A 5,770-nucleotide genomic window follows, 5' to 3' on the forward strand; every position below is an offset into this window, starting at 1 on the left:
TAAATACCAGGTTCGGCGAGAAATTGGCGTGTGAGCAAAAATATAGTTTTCCTTATGTAGTAGTGTATTTTATCCCTATATGAAAGGAAGTACTGGTCAGGAAATTGCTCACTGGGCTCTGAATATACTCCAATATCGTATGTGAGCTTAATTGAAGGTATAGCTTCTGATTTTGTGAGGTGTCAGAATCTAAGTTGTGTGAAAAAGTAAAATACCTACGGTACCTAGTATTCTCTGGTGGTCTACCATCCAGGTACTAACCAGGCCCGACAGTGCATCGCTTCCAAGATCAGACGAGATTGGGAATGTCCAGTGTGGTATGACCGTAGGGCAATAATCCAACACACAACGTCAAATCTGAACACACACACATATATATTACATTAATGGCTTTGATTGAGTATGAGAAACTCAATTCCTCATGCTGAGAGAAGCAACTGACTGTTTATCAATTTGATGGAAGTAATCTAAGAGGAATGTTGTTCCAGATATCACTGTAGGTGATTGTTTACTAAAAACCTATATCAGAATTCAGAAATGTTGCTGTGAATCAATTATCAAAAGTCCATATTTGGGGAAAATAGGGAGCCAGATCTGGAATTCCTACACTTCTGCTTTTTTGTCATCTGTATTTACATTGAATGACAGAATGAGAGGGTGGTCAGAATAAGATATTGGCTCTAGGCAAGAATAGAGGAGCACTTCTGCTGTCCTTAAGGTGGGTACACATTGATAAGATATATCTATGGAGTGGACGCCCGCCCAGTTCATCTGTCAATCACCGCCAGCTGCCGCAGCATGTGTACGTGTGGCCGGCTGGTCGCCCATACACACACAGCGATGAACCAATATATCAGTAGAAATATTGGCCATCGGCTGTGCTGCGGGGCCGACTCGATAAGTCTGTGAACGACGGAATTCAAAGACATATCGCCCGTACACACTGCCCGATGGACCCGCGATATATCGGCCGTTCAATAGAACGGCCGATATATTAGCCAGTGTGTACCCACTTTAAGATGTCAAAAAGATAAGATTCTGTTACATTTGTGCATTGCAGGGCCTATCATGACTCACAGGATTTGAGAGTGATCCAGAGCATTTAGTAATAGAATTGATATGGTGGGAGAAAGCAGTAAAGAAAGTGTAAAAAATAGTGGTAATGAGTTATGTTCAGTCGAGAAGACTATGAGGGTGGAAAATAATTGTTCTTATAACAGATGAAATCAAACAAGAGATTTACTTGCAATCAATGTTAACTAAAATTATTCTGCAGTGGGGTTGAATCTGTGGGAAATAACAATTTTAAATTCTAGTTATCCATCACAGCCTGTCTTTATCTTCGACAGACTGGGAAGAAAATAATGAAATGAGTGAGGTCACTCTGGATCACAGCAAATAGCTGCCTATAGGTAAATGATACGTATCAAGGCATGTAATATGCTTGTATAATTCTGTGTATTGTTTATCCAAGGTTGCAATGTGTCTCTGCCTTAGATTGGTGTAATGTTATCCAAAGTTGGTTGGTACTTTAGCTCTCTCCATGTCTTAGTAAATATGCCCAAAAGTCTATTTACAATGGAAGGAATCCCTAGCTGAAAGATTATGGAACTCCAAATGAGTTCAGGGCACCTTCCTCCATGATTTCACCCATAAAAGTTATATTTGCAGATGATGTCTTGCTGAATGTGGGCAGTGCATAACGTCAGTCATGGCATGTGGGAAGCTGGACCCTTTGCCCGTATCAGTGTTTGTTACAGTACTATTACCCAACCCAAGATAGTGTTACCCTTGATTGTACAGCAAAGTAGTGTTGAAGATTTACAAAATGTCTATTGTCAGCTTGCAAGGGAGGCTTTCTTACCATATCATCTGCTAATACAATGATGGTTTTATTACACTGTTTGCTCCCAACTGTAAAATGATGTGGAACACGCTAGCGCTATCCAAACAATTGGCTAATGAATAATATTAGGCAGTGAATCATCGGTAGCCACGAACTTAGATATAATTCTAGCTAAACACAACAGGTCACAGATGGCATTACAGACGGTATTAAGACTACCAGCTATGTATTTATTTTACATATTAGACTTTTTCAGAAATGATTGTATGCAACCAAAAAGAATGCAGACACAGCCAAAGCCACAATGAACATATTCATTCATTAGAAGCAACTATTTACATGGCATCACATTCTGCCCACTTTAGTTCTTCATGGACCAAGGGGGTTATTCAGAGTTAATCGCAGCAGCAAATTTGTTGGCAGTTGTGCAAAACTATGTGCACCGCAGGTGTGGCAGATATAACATTTGCAGAGAGAGTTAAGGGCCCCATATACTAGAACGATAATGCCCGATTTCAGCCAATTTAGGACATTCGGGCCAATATATCGAGTGAAATCAGGCATTTTGGAGGTGTTTCCGATCCGATGCACGTTCCCGTGAGTATTGGATCCCCTAGGTCGCTACTGCTGCACTCGTGATATTTCGTAATCGCCTGGAATCGTATGGAAAAATTAGTGTTTTTTTGTGTCTGCGATATATCGCCTGCAATATATCGTAGGAAGTTTGACTGGCATTCTCAGGACACTCCCATCAGCGGCAGCAGCAGCGACAGCAGGAGAGCTCATCAGATAAATCCAATCAAATTGGGTATTTTATTGGCCCAAGTATGTATTTCCACACTCACTACCAATCACTGTCCACCAATGTAATCACACTGACCACCAATGTATTATAAATTATTGTTCACAATTTATTTATTTGTGTGTGCCCAAAGTAATTTTTATCCCCTAAAGCAGTGGCGGATTTAGCAAGGCGCGATGAGGGCGATCGCCCCCCCTACACCTACACTTACTCCGCACATTTATTTGAGAAGCCACTCCCATACAGTTCTTCTTCCGCCACGGCCGAAACGCTCCAGCTTCAACGACTCGCAGAGCCGGTCGGAGCGCACAAGGAAAGGCAGCCCGGAGGAACAAAGAAAGCAGTGTCCTCCCCCACGCTGTATGCAGGGCATTCCACCAGGCACAGAGTCCCTGCCACCTGGCACTGCAGTGTGACACAGCCTAGTCTTCATCCTCGATCTGCAGCGCTGCCCCTGCAGCTACTGACAGCTGTCATACTGATGGCACTGCAGTGTACTGCTGGTCTGTCAGCGCGGCGGCCGTGCATTGAGGATGTGAAATCCTGCACAGGCACTCAGTATACTCAGGCTGGCCACCGCGTGGGCTGCATTGAAGGAGCCCGGAGTTGGGAAATAAGAGGCAGCGGGGGGCGCATCGATTGAGGGATGATGTGTTGGGTCTCAGGAGAGAGGAGTGTGCAGCAGTCACTGCACTGTCAACAGTCAGATCGGCAGAGCAGTCTCTCATCAGCATAGGGGGATCTCAATACACAGACAGTAAAAAGTAAGACAATAATGAGTGACTTTTTTCTTTTATTATTTAAAATTAAATGTAAATGGTATAGGGTTATAATATATTTATCGCCTGCGATATGTCGCCGCGTGACATATCACTGGCGATATATCACATGCAAAAAAACTCACATGTACTAAATCGTTTGGAATCATATGGAACCACTCCCGGGAGAGTTCAAGGGAAATCGCCTCCGACGTCAGCCTCAGACATATCGTTGTAGTGTATGGGGCCCTTTAGATTTGGGTGGGTTATTTTGTTTCTGTGCAGTGTAAATACTGGCTGCTTTATTTTTTACACTGCAATTTAGATTTCAGTTTGAACGCACCCCACCCAAATCTAACTCTCTCGGAGATGGTTGAGCAGAGCCAGCAAGCCAAAGTTTGTTTACTTACCGGCCAGTCACGCTTGTGGGATCCATAAGAGTACGAACAAGGAATCAGTTTTCCTAATGGATCTAGTACGGTCCATGTAGATTTTGAGAGCAAGGACCACATCCAACGAATCTTTCTCAGGTGAAAGGCCAGGACCACAATTTCTTCATTGATATGGAACTTGGATACTACCTTGGGGAGATATCCCAGCTTAGTTCAGTGGACTGCCCTGTTGAAAGACCAAAAAGGGGGAGCAGCAGGAGAGTGCCTCCAAATCATACACTCTGTGTGCTAAGGTGATGGCCAAGAGGAAGAGAGTCTTTGCTGTCAATCATTTGATGTCAACAGAATCCAATGGTCCAAAGGGAGGCTGCTGCAAGACCTGAAGAACCAAGGACAAATCCCAAGGAGCCATCAGAGGAACAAAGGGAGGGTGGATTCGGAGTACCCTCTGAATGAAGGTATGTACATCTGGCAAGGGAGCTTTTCTGAAATCAGACAGAGCTGAGACCTGAACCTTTAGAGAAGCAAGGCAGAGGCCCATATTAAGGCCAGCCTAAAGAAATGCCAGAAGTCGAGAAATATGAAACACCAGAGGATCATATTGTCGATGAGCACACCACTGAAAATAAGAGTGCCAAATGCGGTAATATATGCAGGCTAAAGCTGGTTTCTGAGTACTAAGCATAGTCTGAATAACCGAACTTGAACACTCTTTTTCCTTTAGGGAGGATGACTCAAAAGCTATGCCATCAAAAGACAAGCAAGCTAGGTCCAGGTGTAGACAGGGACCCTGAGACAAGAGGTCTGGTCGAAAAGAAAGTGGGAAGGGCACGTCTATGGAAAGGCACTGGAGATCTGTGAACCATTGGCATCTGGGCCATGTTGGAGCCACCAGAATGATTGTGCCACCTTCCTCTTTGAATTTGCTTAGCACACTGGGAAGAAGAGATATCGGAATAAGAGAGATATGCTAGATGAAAGGACCACGGGACTGTTAGAGTGTCCATGAAAATAGTGTCAGAATCCCTTGTCCTGGATCTGTACTCCGGTAAACTTGTGGTTGTGTCTGGAGGCCATGAGGTCCATGTCCAGAAGCCCCATTTGTTCACCACAAGCTGAAAGATCTTTGGGTGTACTCTCCGGTGTGCACATCCTGGCGACTGAGGAAGTATGCTTCCCAGTTGAGGACCCCCTGGATGAAAATCGCGGAGATGGCTGGAAGATGGTGTTCTGCCCAGGCTAGAATTTGAGCTACTTCCTTCATTGTGGCAGCACTGCGAGTGCCCCCCTGCCGATAGATATAAGCCACTGCCATGGCGTTGTCTGACTGAACTTTTACAGGAGAGCCGTGAAGAAGGTCCTGAGCCATCTGGGGGGCCCTGTAAACTGCTTGAAGCTCCACAGTATGTTGATGGGAAGATCTCTCTCTCTGTTGGAGTCCAATAGCTGTGAAAGGAGTGGCCACCCATGACCACTCCCCATCCTCGGAGGCTGGCATCCATGGTGGAAAGTACCCAATGTGGGATCCAGAACAGTCGACCCTTGTCCAGGTTGGAGGCTTGTAGCCACGAGATGGACGTGCAGACATACAAAGGCAGTTCCATTGTCTGAGATTTGATCTGATTGGGATGTCCATTCCACCTGTTGAGTATCAGACATTGGAGATGCCTGGAGTGGAACTGGGCGTATTCCACCATGTTGAAGACGGATACCATGGAGACCAGGGTCTGCATCATCGATAGAGACCCTGCGTCTGTAGTGTAAGTTGTGGATGCATAACTGCAGTGCTGTAATCTTGTCCGAAGGAAGATTTGTTGCACCTGAGCATCCAGTAGAGTTCCGAGATGGAGCCTCCTCGGAGACGAGATGAGAGAGGACTTAGTCCAGTTGATCAACCAACTGTGAATCTGAAGAAATGACATGATCACCTGGAGATGATGGTTGAGGACCTTCAAGGAGGAGGAGGTCATCC

At 45.0% G+C, this 5,770-nt stretch overlaps 1 pseudogene; it reads right to left on the reverse strand.

The window, feature by feature from the left end:
* Window positions 1-212: 212 nt before the first annotated feature.
* Window positions 213-331, reverse strand: LOC134968095 (5S ribosomal RNA; annotated as a pseudogene).
* Between the last annotated feature and the right edge of the window lie 5,439 nt (window positions 332-5,770).

Source organism: Pseudophryne corroboree, chromosome 10, assembly GCF_028390025.1.
Source record: "Pseudophryne corroboree isolate aPseCor3 chromosome 10, aPseCor3.hap2, whole genome shotgun sequence".
Taxonomy (NCBI): Eukaryota; Metazoa; Chordata; class Amphibia; order Anura; family Myobatrachidae; genus Pseudophryne; species Pseudophryne corroboree.